The following is an 18,453-nucleotide window of genomic DNA, read 5'->3' on the forward strand; positions in this document are numbered from 1 at the left end:
ACTACACAGGCTGAGGGCGAGGTATTTAAAATAAACCAAAAATCATTCCCATTCTACTCATATTCACCATCGTAGCCGTCACAGTCATAACCGCCGTCATTCTTTGTGTTCCTCAGCACACAGCGAGGCTGCACTGTAACCGGGCGGTTTGGCTGCTCGGTAATCACGCTCTCAAATCTGCTCCCTCAGACTCTTCAGTCTCCGGGGGATTAACGCCGACAGCTCAACAGGGAGTGGAGTAGATAAAGCGGTGTGGTCCGGCTCATACAGCTGCTGCAGTTACATACGGGGTCTGAAACACCGGCCTTTACTTTTGTGACTGAATCAATTAATGTCGATGGAATTGCTACGATTAGTGGATTTTCTCACGGGGGGTGAAGTGAGTCTGCTCCCAGCACAGCGCTCATGCACTGGTTACCGCTGATAACGCGGTCTCTAGAGAGTCCAGACCCACCGAGGACTGACAATCCCGGCTGCACGCGTTGCTGCTGCAGCTGTCGTGGGATTTAATTGAAGAACTGTTTGCTGCGATTGGCTGTAAACACAACCACACAAATAAGCCATTTGTTTCTAGACCAGGGCACACAAAGGATAGCTTGTAGGTCTCCTTTGACTGGATTCTTACCTTAAGTATCAAGTAGCGAACTGAAACTCAGCCCTGTGATCCAGAACTGTGGGTTGTTGACCAACAGCAATCTGTCTTGGCAGTGCTGACCTTTGAGGGGAAAAAACATATATTCTCATTTACTTCTGGTGATATCGAGTCATGCAGAGAGTTGCAGGTTCATGGGCTGAGATTTTAATATATATATTTATAATGGTGTGTTTATCTTTGAGCAGCAGTCACCTACGTTGGTTCCCCGGGGAACATTGGGCCACATTTAATAAATCACACACAAAGAAAGAAGCCTGTCCTCGTCTGAGCGTGTTCGACTTAATTCAAGTTAACTTCATTATCCTCGTGGAGCGGTCCCACATTTCTAAAGACTTTGTGCAGAAAATAAATGTGGTGAAGGGTCCGCAGCTTAAGATCCCAGAGCAGTGGATGAATACGACCCACATAGAATCACTTAACCTTGTGTATGCTAATGTGTCGGTGGGAGGCTGTGACACAAAAGACCAATTATATAGCAGATCCACACCTCATGTGCTGAGAGAAACATCTCTCAGCACCATCAGCTGATGAGCAAATTGGACGTATCACATTTTGGAAGTTAACATTTAATGTGTTATCTTTCTTCCTCGACATCCACTCGGCTCTTTTATCGGTAATCAGATCTTTTTATCTTCCGCGGAGCCAAAAATACCCCGAAAACTCATCTCTTTTTTCGATAAGGCGTCCTTTTAGTTTCTGTGTGTTTTTTGCTGATAAAACCCGCTGCTCTGTTTTCACCATGACTTGTGATTTCAATCAGACGCACCTTCCAGCAGAATGCGGCTTCCTCATTAGCATTCACTGCGTTCACCTCGGTGCACTGCCGGCTGCTCTCGTTCCCACTCGCAGCGCTGTCTTCTTCACTGTAGGATATGATACATAATGCATGTACTCCAATGACTCCCCTCTCGCTCCCTCTTTTTTCCTTTTCCCGTCTCCCCATCCTGTGGTCCAATGAGAAGAATGGGTTAAAGGATGCAATATTTACAGACAGAGAGAGATGCATTCCCTGCAAAGCCTGCTGAGCTGAAGGCTTATATATGAGCAGCAACATAAGCAAATATATAAATTACCTTTACCTTTTGTTTTGTGTCAACGTACTCTGTGAACTGCAGAGGATAATGGGATGAAACATAACAACGGGGAAACTCATCAGGTTAGTTCAATACAGATAAAATCATGTTTTTACTGCAAAACAAGTTTTAACAATGTCGAGACAAACTCAAAGAGATCAGAGGACCGTTTCTGTAGAAGCTGCATTTAATCTCATGTTCAGGTATTTTGCTTACTTTTAGAAATCCAATCAGTTTCTTTAAGTTTCATTCAATGTGGCCATCATGTCATTAGGCAAACGCATCTGGAAGAAGAATCAAGGATTATTTCAGGTGTTTTTTGGTTTTAACCGAAATATGAAGAGATTTAATAAACCTGGCTTAACCTTTCTTGTTTGCAACCTTTGTGATTTTGGGATGTCTGCTGTTGGCTTCCCTCTCAGAATTAATTAAATTGGCGAGTGCAATGTTATCAGCTTATAGCAGTGGTCCAAACCTCCAGAATGAGACCCAATTAGTTCGGAACTATTCTCAAATGGAAAATAGTAAAAGATCAATCGTACCTAGTTTGAAAAATGTTGATGAACCAACGATCAGAATGTATATTAAAGAAAAGGCTTCAAACATGTCAATGGAAAAGATGGTGTTTATTTATTTTATGATGCTTATATTTGTATTATTCTTTTTATAATGTATTCCTTTTTATGTCTGTACTCAGAATGGGTTGATGGGAGGAAGTGGGAAATGTTTCCTATGTTTTACTTAATTAATTTGATGTGATTTGCAAATTGAAAACCAAAAGATATATTATATATAATGGCTTTTGACAATAGGCGAAAAAAAGACTGTTATGTCCTCCAATTGGTGCATCAAATAGCTGAATTCCTCCTCACCCTGTATTGGAACGAGCACGGAGGTGGAAACGTTATCAGCTTCATCCAAATGGGAGTCTGAGAGCTGAAGGCTGCTCGGTCTTTGTTTCGATTGAAGGACGCTTTTACAAAAAACATCCCAGATCCAGATTGGGCTGTTCTTCCACAACCACAAGAGGGGAACTGATGCGATACCATCTGCATGTCCACAATCATCTAAGATGTAGTTTTTCAGCGTAAGGACGAATGCAAATGGTTGAATGTATGAGTGACGGTGTGGACCGGAGGAAGAGGAGTCATGCATAACCAGAAATAATAAGTCAAAGTGACTCACATGTGACCTCATACAATGCTCGTGACTCCTCCCTGTCAAGAGGCCAGAGATAAAGAAGCCTCTTGGATGAATGTCTTCAACAACAAAACTGCACAGATGCATCATTACGTGTCCTCACAGTCTTTGGATAAACACGGCGAGCAGTCGGAGCAGACGACGGGCAGACGAGTAAACGTTTGCCCAGCTTTATTCACCAAAAAAGAATAGCAATAAGAAAGTGGCTCTGAGTGCTTCATCTGAAACAGTTGCAGACTGTTTGCTTTTAGCTCGTGATTGACAATAGCTAATGTCATTATATTAGTTTCCTAGCAACAGTAAAAAAGACGCCGGCGGTGCCACTGCCTGTGCAGACTTCTCAGAGTAAAGGCAGGGGAACGCTTATCTGCCCGTCTCTCCTCTCACGGTCCTCCTTCTTCTTCCCGTCCTTCCACACGGGACATCTTGTAGGTAGCAACTAATTCCCCCTTTGGATGAGAACATCCATAACCCCCTCCTCTACTTATTCACCCTCTTTTCTCTGTCTCTGTGTTTCTGTTCTCACTTCCCCTCAGCCGCCACGGTGCTTCTCTCTAACTAAACCTCATCAATCTACTGCAACAACAAAAAGTCTCCGCAGTCTTCAGAGACGGTCCACATCACGCTCTGCTGCACCTCAGACACACCGTTCAGCTCCGGGCTGGCGGTGAGGATTCAGACACTCTTCAGCCCGGTGAAACGCTTCTCTGACTGATGACGGAGAGCATGTTTCAGGCCAAGAACCCTCAATTGAAGGCTCTAACCCGCGCTGTACAGGAGCTCATCTTGTTCCAGAGGATGCTGCTGAGGGCTGCATTACAGTTCTCACATTGGACCAGACCAGAAAAACAAAAAGCATTGGATGTTTGTGGGTTCTTTTAACCACGAACACAATCTTCCCTCTCGTTTCAACCAGGTAGTTTCAGCTGTAGAAGAATGATGATGACTCAAGTGTTGTTTTTGTCATACAGAGGCACTAACACATGACTCTTGTAATCCCATAATATCAATGCAAACACATGAGAGGAGGCATAAAGATGAGACCATGTACCACTTGCACTCCTCCTTCAACTCCATGAACATACAGAGACCAAAGGAAAAGGGGAGAAACTGGAGGAAATTGCATAGTCGTAGCTATTGTCCTTTAAAAAGCAGCTCTACATCTTCCTAAAATCTAAAGTAATACAATAAAATGAAGAAAACATCCTCACCGATTTGAGAATACATATGTAAGATAACAAACGCCGCAAATATAGACAACACGCAGCTATTTAAATGGTGAAAGCAAGATGTTCTGCAGTGAAAATGCAACGGCTAAAATGTCAACAAAAATGGAATGAAGCTGAATATTTTGTTGGATAAAAACAATTTCTCAATACATTTGGACTTTTGGACAACGCTCTGGAGATCTTCAAGATGTTTGGATCACATAAGTCACAATAATTCAGGACAGAGACAACTGTAATCTAATTCTACAAATAATAATAATAATAGTTTATCTCCAACATGTGCCGAAATACTGGGTTGAATCACAATGAACAGACGTGCAACAAAAAACATGATTGAAGCTTCGAGGCATTCCGTCTCCGGCTGAAATGATGTTGCCGTTGCATATTGTAAAGGGAGGAAAGGGACCGGTATGTGGCCCTTGATGTGGACCCTCAGCCTCCAACATCCTCCATCCTCCATCCTACACCTCCACCCTCCACCTCCACCTCCATCCTCCATCCTACATCCTACACCTCCATCCTCCACCTCCACTAGACTGCATATGAGCAAATTCACAGATAACCGATTTAACTGAGGAGGAGAGTCTGTGTACTGCACCATTGACTTTAGACCAGATTTTTGTTTGTCGAACGCGCCTGACCACGCTTGTGTCGGTCTGAAACTAACAAGGACAGCTGCGCCACTTTGCAACTGATCTATGGCCCAAAATATTAGAGAGAGAGACGTGGGCTGCTGTGACAGTTTAGTGAGAGGTGGCTGCACATCGAATAAACAACCTAAAGTGTGGGGATAAACGGCTGTTTCATGTCGAGTTTTATGTGATTTTATGAGTTTGCAAAGTAATATTTATAGTTGAAACTAAAGCTGATATGCTTGGAAACCATCCAATCTCTGATAATTGAGAAGCAATTATTCTCTGGTATTAAATCGTGTTTTGCTGGTCTCGTCTATTTTTATTCCTACGGTAGAGTTACTCTGAATGCCACTGATGGAAGCTGCACTTCCCACTCATGCACCCTTACTATCTGAAAACCGCTTCTGTAATACTCATTAGCATGCATTTCATGCAGGAATGAAAGAGAGAGAGAGAGGGAGGTGGAGAGCATAAACAAAGGCTGAGTAAATGGGCAGAATAGTTTAGCAAATGAGCTGACAATGAGAGTTTCACCCATCAGCTGAACCAGGCCTGCAGGCCTCCAGCCTGCTGTCAGTGTGAAGCTCTTCACAACAACAACGCATGTTAAAGTAATAATGACAAGTGCTGAAATAAAGTGAGAGGATGCTAAAATGATTAAAACCCAGGACCCCCACTGACTCGGACTCCTACATCCTCAGTAAATTATTACCAGTTACAGACCTTTGCACAACTCTACTCTTTAAATACACACTTTTCACTTTAATAGCATACTTGTCTGAACATACTATATTTTCTAATGTTGAATTATGTCTTTTACTATTGCATGCATTGTAATATTGCACTATTGTTTATAGTCAAGCACCAATCACCGAGCCAAATTCCTCGTATGTGTAACATACTGAGTAATAAACCGTTTCTGATTCTGATTACCATAAATTACAGTACACTAATGCACATAGAATAATGTCTGCACACTGACAGAATATAGCTTTCTAACTTTACTTCACTGCATAGTTTGTCTGCTTGTTCGTTGCTCTCGTCTCCTGATTGAAGGTCTTGAGCGTTTGTGCTCCATCCCACGGACGGCGTTATAGTGTGTTTTTGCAGAATCATCTGTCTGATGCAAAAAAAAAATGGGAATTAAGTGTCCATCCAATAAATATCCTCCAGGGATTCCCACTAACAGATCAAGGTTTGCACGCCTCTGTACAGTTTATGCACAGTATACACAGACCCACACATTCACACCTCAGATAAGGCTCTAAGGTGGAGGAATGGTCATAATTTCGCTGCAGCAGGCGGAGTATCTCCTGAGGTTAAAGTGTTGACTGCTCAGGGCGACTTCAATCTGCCCCGGTGCTGCTGGAGAGCAGGAAGCCTCGCCTCTGCCCAATCTAATCTTCAGTGTAATCCACGGCCCGACTGCCTTCCCAGCCCCACCGTCTGCAGCCGCCGCCTAATCGGTTCGGCAGCACAGAAAATGGTCAAAGAGGCTATATTTTGTCACTTAGTGCCCGGTGGAGCAATGCTTTTTAAATTCTGGCTGCCTGAAACTCTGACGGTTACGTCTCGCTTAACACCAAATCTCGGTGGAGAGGGAGGCCACACACGAGGGAAGAGGTCAGCAAACTCAGCGTACTTTATTTTTAGTGCTGTACGTTTGAAGATAAACGCAAGTACGTCGTTACCATCTGAGATTAACATCTAAGACTTTAAAAAACTTTCAAGATTTTTAAAGTTTAATAAACAAGTAAATAACTTGGAGAAGCTTGAAACTTGTTGGAGAAAAAGATGTTACTTGTCTAAAACGTGCAAAGTTGGTCCTTCAGCCGGCTCCATTTCTGTAAACTCACAACCAGACACAGAACATGTGTCTGATCCCGTCCAACACTTTCTCACTCCCAACTCGTCAAATACCGGCGCCTGGTCGAGCTGTGACACTCGAGGTAGCCCCTCCAGCGTCTTTGGATGCATCAGGGAGGGCGTGTCAGTTTACATTCATTACATGCGTTGTGTGTCTTTTCAACATGAACTTCCATCTTCACAGTAAGTTAGGGTTTAGGCAACAAAACCACGGAGGTAGGTTTAGGAAAAGAGTGTGAAAAACAACTCGCATCACCAAGAGACGTAACACAGCGTCATCGTTTAGCACAGGACACGATCAGCGGTCTGCTCTCTCCCTTGATGCACCCATCTAGGTGGGAGTGAGACCGGGTTGACCTCTCATAGACCATGGGAATAGTTAACCAACCGGGACTCTAACGTCCTTTAAAAATGAAGAATTAGTTCACTGGGAAGAGTTGAATTTGCATTTGATGTGAAAAGGAAAACACTCTGATGAAGCTGGTGCTTATTAAACACCCTCGCGTTTGTATTCAGTAAAGTCATCTATCACCAGCAGATTAAATACAGGTTCAAATTTCAAAGTGAGGACAGGCAAGAAATCCGATATTTAGTGTAGTGATTGGGACTTAATTTACATTGGAGAGCTGCTGAAGTGACCTGAAGTGACAACAGCAAATATTTCATTTACAAAAGCAGCTCTAAGTTTTCTAAGTGTGTACAGTTGTTTTAAATTGATAGACCTTGAAACTTTAATGGATTAGTCTCACTTATCATGCTGTCTGCCCGCTCTACTTACCAAGATACATGTTTATCTTTGAGAGGGAGAGGAAGTTAGCGAGCTCCGGGTGAATTATCTTTACGCGTGGCGCCGGAGCTTTATGGTGATATTCAAGGTGAAGGCAAAATTGAAATTTTAATGAATTAGTTCTACTTGTGCATTACGGCGGGGTCACGCGGGGGTTATGGAGACGATGATAAATCACACGGTGTGAAGACATTCAAGGCGAGGGCAGAACTGTTGTCCTCTGGGAGGAAGTAAGGGGGCCGGAACTTTGCTTTTAACACCTCACACCGTACGAACTGATGCGCCGACACTCCAGCGGTGAACAGACGCCCGATGAACACACGCGAGCCCACTTCAGTGTAAGTTGTGTGTTTTGGTATTGACGAGATTGCAGCTTCTCCCTCGTAAGCAGAAAGCACTACAAAGTGAGGTCAGAGCAGCAAATGTAATCCGCAAGAAGACGAGACTGCTTTTAAAAACCCCAACGCTGTCTCACAATGGAGCAACAACAGCACAGCGAGGCCGCAGCTGCAGCTCCTCAGGGAGCTACGGACGGGAAGTAAACAGCAATGAGTTGTTGCTGTCAGGCAAACTGAAGGTCAGCCGCACTTTGCTTTCATGTGTCCATCACCTAAATGCACATTTTTATACATCAAGTTAACGTCAGTCAAGAAATAGTGTGCAGTCCATTCTCCCGTTCAGGGACTTGAAGGTTCATTCCATTATAGCAGCGATCCATACAGGTTTATACGGCGGAATCTTTCAAAACAATGTCTTTAGTGCGTCGGGGCCGCATTGAACCGTTTTACAGACTCCACCTGCTGAATGATGAGCTTCAAGCTGCTTTGATCAATTTTTGGCCACTAAAGTGCAAAACTACAAAATGGGATGAAACAGCCGCCACAAATCACTGGCTGAGAATGACGTCATTTTTGGCTAGTGTGTTCGAATTTCTTCGTTTTAGTTATAGTACACATCCGGCTATACACAGAGCAATAGTAACATTAATTTGGGGTCCTGTTTTTGTCCACTTGAAGTCTAACATTCCTCCCCTTTTAGCTCTGGTTTTGTCCTGAGGAAAAACAAGTTGCATGTTCAACTTGGCCGGGTGTAAACGAGTAAATAGACTCTTCTCACGTTATCTGGCTCTTTAGTGGTTAAATGTTCCTCTTTCGTCACCAGTAAGCTTCTAACATTGTCTGTGTGCTGTTTGTTGCTGGGCGGATTGTGTGCAGTGGGTTATTCAGGACTTGTTTGTTGAAAGGAGCTGACTGCTGTGGCGGTTAGCTGCGTTACGAGCGCTGCGACTGAACTAATAAATGTTCTGAAACACCAAAAGGCGAAGGACGGCTATAGATATAAGGCGCTAGCATCAGTAATGCTACAAAATTCGTCATGTGTGTAAATATGGATATTTTCATGTGTGTAATCAACTGCTCATCATCAGCTGCTGTCAGTTGTCATTTCAGCTCATATCAGACGCGACCCTCCTCCACCCCGGTCACCTCCGGTCAGCATCACAGTCGTGCTCCTCATTCATCATCGGACTGCAGCGACTCCCTCCATCACCACCTCCAGTGTCTGGACTCCGGGGGCGACGAGGCTTTATCTGACCTCAGCATCCCTTCCCCTCGGTCATCCTACTTCAGGATGGAGTCCAATCGCCAAAGACCTTGCTCTATTGTATAATAAATTGTTACATTCTAATAAAGTCTCTTTGAAGATTGGAAGTGAATTAGTGTGTTGAAGGGCTGCATGTGCGTCATTAAAAAATGGCAAAGAGGCTGTTCAGACAAAATGGCAAATATGGATCCATACCCATCATATGAACGGAAGCTGTCCTACTGGCTAGCTAGCCGCCGCTCATCACCAGACCAGTAGTCTGTTAGCATCGTACCGCCTGGTCGAACATCTTGGTGTTCAGAGCCGTGTGCAGACAGGCAATCCCAGCTATAAGGGTTGTCACTGCAGTGGGCCATGTCCTCAATAAATGAAGGAACACTGCATGTAAAAACATAGAGAGAGGCTTTTATTTTCTAGATCGGGGCACAAAAGGGATCAATGAAGATATTATTTGACTGGAGAAGTTTCGATGCTACATGGTCCTGAGTTATTTCAGTCGTTACCTTAAAAAGTATCATGACCGATAACATTTCACAAAAGAGAAGAACAGTGTTCTGCTGAGTGAAAGTCCTGCGTTTGTTTGACCCGACCGCTCACCTTACGAGCATTTGTTTGCTCTTCATTCTACGTCTGTTGCTCTGACCATCCAATAATGACACAGATGTGTTTACATTAAAGTTAGTTGAAAGCCTAGTGTGTTTCATATTGCCGACCAATAACCAAAACTATGGTCTTGCTATTTGCTTTTCTTGACAAAAGCAAGTGTTTTTTCCGTCTAGTTTAGCCCTTTTTCTCAAACAGTTACATGGTTTCATATCAGGACTGGTCTGTGTTTTCAATACGCTACCTAAAACAACAACAAAAGAGAAAATCTTCTGTGCACTCTGAAACGGTTAAACTGTGGAGATCTGTGTTGCCTAACGTCTCTTTCCCCGTCTTTTCGTTCCCTCTGTCTCTGCAGCAGTTACAGCGGGTTGTGATGCGTCTCTCTCTGCTCTCGGAGCCCCTCTGGCACCCAGTTATCAGTCATTTATTCTCTAATCTCTCCATCCAGCAGCAGCAGCAGCAGCCTTGGTCTGGCTCCATATGGCAGAGAGCGGAGGTGGCAGCTGGCCCTTTATCACAGCAGAGAACCCGACCAGGTTACACACACCAACACACACACTCGGTGAAAACACCAACATGCTGGAGGAAGAACAAACAGCGAGACACACTCGTAGACACAAACACACACACGTAAAAGTATGTAACACATTCTGGCAGTTCAAACTCCTCCCAAAAAAGAACCAACGAGGCCTCACGGTACCAATACACATCATGTCAGCCGGGCAAATTGTAAAATATTTACTGGCAGGGTGGTGGAGTCCAGGACATGCGTGAGCCCAAGGAGAGCTGCTCGGTCAGGGTTGTTGCAATTCTTTGCAATTGCTCAAAACAAAATCTCTGCAACCCGAAACGCTACACACAAAAGACATGAAATATAAATCTTACATCTCTTGCAGAAGCAAACACTTTATTGAAAACTGTATAAACTCTTCTAAACTTGTATTTCTGCGTCCTTATTTCATAGCTTATTCCATGTGGTGACTGCACACGGACGTGTTCAGTGTAAAACACTATCGAGACGTTTTCATTGCTATCATGCTGTAAATATGGACAAAGACCACACGTGTTTATTCTCAATATTCATGTACTCGTAGGAGTATCAGACACAATGACTTTAATTGAAGATGACATGAACATAGATACTGTACTGTATTCTTAATACAGTATATTGCAAATACAGTCCTAACGCTCCAAAATTGTCTTCCATTGATGTGCGCACCAAGCAGCACAGCTGAACCCTGTTAGTCGAGTTCAAGCTCTGATTTCTAAGCGATCTAATTGGTTGCAGGTGTTTTCTCAGCAGCATTCTGGGTGCAGGTGATTGACAAGTGTGTGACGTATTTTAATGCCCAGTGTTTAGCAAGCGACACACACACAGGCTTTAAGTTTTAAATGATGTGTCCAACGTTAACCGTGTGTGGTTTTAGAATCTCAAACTGAGTGTAAAGCCTCCTTTTTACCGTGAGTACAGCTTCTGAAATCTGCTTCTGAAAGAACAGACTTGCCCTGTGCCTTAGATTTCCTTCTCAACAACTTTTATGTGAGGATGCAAAATCTGTTTTACAATCAGAAAGTGGCAAATATATGTTAAAATATTTATATATATATATATATATATATATATATATATAAGAAATATCTCAACAACTATTTGGTGGACAGCCATGACGTTCCGTGCAGACATTCGATCCCTCTCACATGGAATCTCAATCATTTAGACTTTTCATCGAGCGCCGTCACCAAGTCCAAAAAAGTTAGAAACTGACTTATTGTGTGTTTTGAATTTTCCAGACTTTCTGATTTCTATGAAGCTTGAACAACACAAAAGACCTGCAGTTGAATGATCACGCGGCTTTGTGTGACGTGAAGGTCTGAGAGCTGACGTTACTCACGTAAACCAGTAAATATGTCTCGACTCTTTACAGCAGACTTCCTGCTGCAACAAGCTTTGGCTTAAAGTCAAACACATGCAAAATATGCACATTTTCCAACATGAAATTAAGAAAAACAATAGTATAATAATGTGGATAGACATTGTAGGCAGGAAGACGCCCACACAACCACACTCACTCGTTTGGTCTCTGGAATAACTTTATTGTGAGAAGCTCACAGAGAACACATCAGTATTCTATCAATGAGGATAAACTGATGAAAATGGCATTTTTACTTTAGATTATGACCTCATTTGAGGTTTGATACGGACAACACTTGTCTGAGTCATTTAATTCTGTCTTTCTAACAGCTCTCTTTCAAACACACACACACACACACTCTCGCTCTAGACTGCCCACCATGCTCCATTGTGCAGTCAAATCCCTGCTAGTCAAGCATCAGCAGCCATTGTGTTTGTGTCCTGTTGTCTGAGTGGAAGAGCGATTGAATGAGAATTACAGCAGTGAAAGGGAGAGGACCCCGGTGACAATCACCACTGTTGGCACATGATAATAATGAGGGATAATGAACAGTTAGTCTCGTGGACGCTGCTGTTTCTCTCCACGCCTGACCAGCAGCTGTAAAGGGACAAAGACCAGAAACCCCCGATGGAAAACACAGAATCCATTAAAGCTCGTCCCTGATCTTGACCGCTGCTAAACGGGCTGACGGACCCGACCCGAGCCAAGTCCCGCTCATGAATAACGGGGGCGAATGCACCGACAATACCGGCTCCCTCATCTCCACGGAGTTGCGTAACAATCGGTCCATGCAGTGATTAAGATACAGCGTCTGTTCCACATTTCCATACGGACGCTTCACCTGTTAATGCACCGGGTACTCGTTGGCGTCACTTAGGTGGAGGCAACAAAGCACTTGATCAAGTCGAGTAAAAGCACGGAGCGGGTTAAAGTGCGTATTTGTTACTCGTTCCGCAGGCTTCGTAACTTAACGTGATGAAGTTCAGTGGAGTTAACGTTCTTGTGGCTCAGGCTCCATCGGTTTGTCGACACCCGGGAGCTGCTTTGCGTCCTCCTGGATCCATCCTTTTAAAGTATTGTCACATTATATGTGTAATTCTTTATCATAAAGATTGTCTATGTTGTCGTTTCATTAAGTCGTTACTCTGTACAGACAACATCTATTGCACGTCTTGTTTGTTTTCCTGAGGTTTCTTCTATTTCCTTCCCCCGTAAAATGTTGTTTTTGTTGTCGTATGATGCGCCCCCTCTGGCAAATTTGGGATTTGGAATAATAGGCCATGAAAACATCCAACATAGAGACTGAAGACATACGTTTCATAGAGCCGTACCGAAGGAACCACTTTTCCTGGAATTTCCCCCAAAAGGTTTTGACCAATGCAGCGACACAAACACGGACAAACCTTCACCAGAGCTTCAGACAGGAAATAAGAATCCCTATATTCATGTACAGAGGACAGCAGTGCACCTCCTCCCGTGCTGAATCCCAAAGATTGAGATTTCCAGAGGAGCCACAGATAACCCGGGTCATGAATAAGTAAAAGGTTTCGCCACCAAAACGCTGCACTTCAATTTAGGTGGAAACGAGCTGCTCGAGACTCCACGGCACAGCGGAGGGTTGCATCTTTGAAAATGTTACTACTTTGTCACTAAAGCGTCCCACTTTGTGAATCACTTCAATGCCGCTGCCACAGAGAGTTCCATTTGCAACAATCATTTTGTTGGAGCAGGCGTCCCCATTTTCAAAGGGTGAACGTCTTCGCTGTGAAATGAAGCTCTTCAGAGGAAGAATTCTCTTTTTGCTGTGATTTACGCTTCAACGTCAAACAGTCGCTGCAGATATCTGATTACTGCTTCCGCGTTCACGGGCGACACAGGGGCTCGTTCCCCCTCAGCTCTTTACACCTGGATACCAAAATAAAAGCAAAAAATGTCTTATTCATGAACTTGTTGTATTTAAATTGCACACACTGTGATGTTCAACACACGTTTCTGTGCAAATGAGTATCATAGGTGTGAAGACGACATTTTGATTAGACTCTTATTCAATGTTAGAAATAAGGCTCGTATGCCTTGGTTTGCTGCAGGAATCAGTGTGCAGACTTTAACCAGGATTCTTTTTCCACTTCATTGACATTTGGTTACTTTGTCTTTATTTTCAACTCAACAGCTTTTCTGTTTTTCTATGTCTCTCACTTACGTCTTTGAAGTTCAAGGTAATGTCGTGTGTGTTTGCGTAAATGGATGAAAGCCGTTGTTGCAAACAGAAATGAAAATGACGACGTATAAATGATCAGAAACTAATTTGTCTCAACTAAAGCCAGCAGTGCTCATCGTGTTGTCTGCTCCTTGTTTTTCTGCCACCTTAACAACTCTGTTGACGTTGCCGATCCACCTGCCTTAAGTTGCCAATGTTGCTTCATGCCTCGCTTACCAACCACCTGTACTGACACCAGGAACCTGGAACCTGGATCCTGGATCCGTCTGCATGCCTGTGTGTCTCACTTTGCTAATAAATCAGTGAACTCTGCCGGTCTGTCTGGACTGGTCGGTGTTTGGGTCCCTCCACTGCTGCTGCGACCCGCCTGCCTGACAAGAAGTAAAGCAAACGCTGATCAATCTGTCGTCAGTCAAACAGAAAGCACGCACACATGGGATTTACATCAAAATGCGTCGGCGCAAAGTGTAAACAGAGATATTCATACAAATGTTTACAGAGGTTTCTTTAGACGGTTGCTCATCAAGGCGGGTTTCGACCCACACTGGGTCTCCGGGGCGTGGCCACAGTCCTAATATTTACTGTGTGATTCATATCATGTATTTTCAGCAGGAGAGTAAAACAATGCTGCTCAACTCCTCTGCGTTCCATCTCTTACACGCACCTGACTTTATGTAATAATCCTCATGATTTCTCTCTAAATGCACAATCGATCCAGCGTGTTGTTTGTTCCTCGTGCAACATTATTATTTTGCAGCAATGTTTTGAACCCAGCACACTCCTCTCTCTCCATCTTTGCCCCTTTTCTCACCGCCTCCCTCTCCGCTGTGTCTCTGCATCAGGCATGATTAATCGCCCACAGACGGCTGTTTACACAGTCTGATGGTTTAAACAGAAGGAAGTGTCTCTGAGGCAAAAGTCAAACTCCCTGCCTCAGCAGAAACAGAGAAGACTCCGATAAGAGGAGACGAGAGGGAAGAAGAGTTTAACTGTCCTGGAGGGGGAAAGTTTAGTTCCACATTTTGGAATCGTCAATTGAATTTAATTGACTTTAATTTCCTCACTTAGTTTCTTTTTCAGTACTTTTTATGAGCCAAATAAACTTTTTCTGTTGTATGTCATGCAGGCTTCACCCTCTGAACATGCACAGTTAAGATCTTTGTGCCCTGCACGGCCTCCCTCACATCAACACTTGTGACATAGACCAGCCGTGCCGTAGGGAGGAATCACTCCCCCACCGTGTCCCCATGTACGTTATAAAGCGTGCATGCTGCAGCCATTTCGTCGTGCCACGAAGGCTAAGGAGAGAGGTCGTTCTGTGCGCATGTTTTAGGTCACAGCACTTTTTGGAGAGAGTCAGTCGACAGAAACCTGTCGTTCCTTCGCTGGCACCACAACGGGATTTACCGCTGATGCTGCGTGCTCTCGGGACCTGATCTCCTCTCGAGACAGCGCTCCTCCTAGCCCCGACATCGGCGAAGAAGAGACTGAGTGAGGTGTGCACGCCGTCTGTCTCGCCCTCCTGCCTCTCTACCAGAGAGGACGAAAGCGCGGCAACTTGTCAGCCGAATCCCTCATTTACGCCTGAAGTCTTGTCCAGAATCTTTCCTCTTGAAGGGTTCTTCTCTCGACCTCATCTCGATGAGGCAGAAGAAGTGAAGAAGAACTCTAGAACGCTCTGCGTCTCAAACACTGGTGTCCTGATTGAAAGTCCTTTGTTTGTTTGACCCATCCCCCCCACCATACGTGGTCTCGCTCACTCACTATGATACGTGGCTTGCTCTGAACGTAGCATATTTACATTGCAGTCTATATAGACTACATGGCGTGAAATCAAAAGGAAAAAGCAACGATGGCGTTGTTATTGCACGTTAAACTGACGAACAAATGCTACAAATTATATACAATCTCATATTTTTCTGATTTATAATCACTATCATTGAATTTGTTGTTCAAAATCCACATTTGACCAAACAGCGTCTGTAAAAGTCTGTAAAATGTTGTTCAATTATGTCAATTTCTGTCTGAATGCTGTTTCAAAGCACTCTCCCAGACTAATGAACAACATCATGCCGGCAAACGGAGTCTTTTCATTTTGCTCAATTATAATAGGGAACATTTATATATTTTATATTCACATTTTGAGATATTTAGTGCAAATAATAATGTTTCCAAAACACCATGTGGAACTCAAATGCTCCATCAAATTAGATTAATTTGTGCTCTTAACGGCAGCTACGTTTTACAGCTTTTTAGGAATCTCCTGAATTATGAACGAGCGATCATATGCAGAACATGTTCTATGTTCGGCTTCTAAATGTTCTCCTGGTCACAGACACGTGTTGTACAGAGTTGTTGTCACGTCAAGATATGAAATAAACATTTCAGAAGATTTCTTAAAAGACTCGAGATGTTTAAACATCACCTTTAATCTCTGTTTGTGGTTTCTCTCTGCATTGAATTATTAATGTATGATTTCTTTTAATGCGGTTTGCCTTTTACTCGATCCCAGCCGCGGCATTAATATGCTAAGTGTTGATGTGTTTGTGCTCTCTCGCTGACTTGGTCTTGAAATCACGCAGCATGAGAGAGAATTATTTATCAGACACTCAGCTTCTCTGACTGCTTCCTACTGTTATACACGAACTGTTGCATCACAAGCTGTTTGTGCACTTTATAGGAGGAGGTGCCCTCTCCTCTGTGCATCGCTCCTACAAAACATCTCAGCAGGAGGAGGAGAGAGGAACACCCTTCAACCTGCAAAACCAATCCACATCCCCCCAAAAAGGAATGACCTTTACTACTATTTTTAAGTATTTTGTAAACTACACAGAAGTATAATTTATTTTGTTTAGCCGTCCATGTTTAGGTGGGTGTTTATTCCATTCAAGTGAATTAAAATGGGCTACATCGCAGTTTGAATCAAAGAGCTTATCTTTAAGAACGACCATTCTTCCTCTGAGGATGCGTTGTGCACGAAATCTTTTTGGTTTAAAGCAACGCTGGTGCTGCTGCTGATCATGGAATTTGTCAAGAAAGCAATCTGTATAAGCCACTTATATATATTTGTATCCCCAATAAAAGGTGAGTGGAACATGTAATACTATACTAATATAACTGTAACATGATACTACAAGAAGCCTAATTGTTGTCCTGTTGGAGGAGGAACGTGAAGCAGGGACGGTGTGGTTTCTACGGCCTTAGCTCCTGAAGGCCGCCGTGATGCTCCCATAACTTCCTGTTTACTGCTCTCGGTCCAATTGTGATGAGTCGCTGTAAAACACCAAATGGACCACAGCTAAAAGCCAACGGTGGGTTGTTTTTTTTCTTCGTCAGCTAAATCAACTGAACGTCCGATGTGAATTGACCCGAGGTTCAAAGATGATGGAATACAAATAAAAACGCAGCAAAGGAAACGTCCTTCATATGAGAGAGACTCTCGTCCTCGACCAGCTCCGTAAACAGGACCGTAAACGTTCTGAGTTCTCAAGACACCGTGTCCGTGTCCGTTACTGTACGTGTTGAGCTATTTATTGTCTGCATTGTCTTTTACTAAGATGCGTTTTAATCAATCTGTGAGCTCGATGGCAAACTTCTGATTGAAGATGATTATTGAAAAATGATGCTGAAAAACGGCACGATCACGATGCTTTGAGTCCTAAATATTTGTGGTGAGGGGACATGAAGCCAGTTGCTGACGATCCGAAGCTTTCAGCCACTAGTTGCAGGACTAGCGTCTCATAATGGTGATGATGAAGAAGATGAAGATGCTGAGGGGTTTCACATGTTGGTTATTGATGTCCAGTCAGCTGTCAGGTTGTTGTTTTTTTTCGCTGCCTCAGCAGCTTTGTGGCGTCTTGAGTGAAGCGTTTGCGTCCATTGACATAGAACTCATCGATTCCGCGTCGGGCAGCCTCGCTGGCGTTGATCCGCTCGACTTGCTCCCTGGTGGGTCGTCAGCGTTGTCATTGTAGCATCGTCCTCCTTTTTTTTTTTTACCAGTTTTACCAGCGGAATCGTTTGCTCTTCTGCAGAGAAATGTGTTCATCCATTGAGGAAAATGATGAGATTAATTAGAGTATGAAATATTAGAGTCTGTTCAATATTGTGTCACAATACTTCCTTATTCAGACACATTTATCCTGAGCAGACACACGGCAACGTTTGTTTTCCAGGGGTCGGCAACCTTTACAATCCAAAGAGCTATTTTGCCCTATTTTCCACCAAATAAAATTCGTCTGGAGCCGCAAAAGCTATTTGATGTAAACTTTCTCGCCACATATCAAGCATTCAGGTGAGCCAGCATTGTCGGCAGTGAAAGCAAATGAATACGTCCACGCAGAATCAAACTCTCTATTTTCCTCCGTGACTTTTCTTCTTTTGGATTTATCCATCGATAGTTTAGCGAGGGCCGAGGTCTGGAGATCAGTTCAGGGAAAGGCGTTGTACGTCGTAAGATGCAAGCGGCGGATCGCGTAGCGCGGCTGTTCTTGAATTTATTACTATTTTGCTCGACAGGTTCAAATCCAGGTTGATGCGATCTTTCCATAAATATATTTTCTTCAATGTATTTCTCCATACGTGGCTGTGATGTAGTAGCCTACTCACTTATACAATCCTAATCCCCGCAATATATATGAGATGTGGCTTTTAGATCTCCAGCAATATG

The sequence above is a fragment of the Pholis gunnellus genome (genome assembly GCF_910591455.1).
Source record: "Pholis gunnellus genome assembly, chromosome: 13".
Classification (NCBI taxonomy): domain Eukaryota; kingdom Metazoa; phylum Chordata; class Actinopteri; order Perciformes; family Pholidae; genus Pholis; species Pholis gunnellus.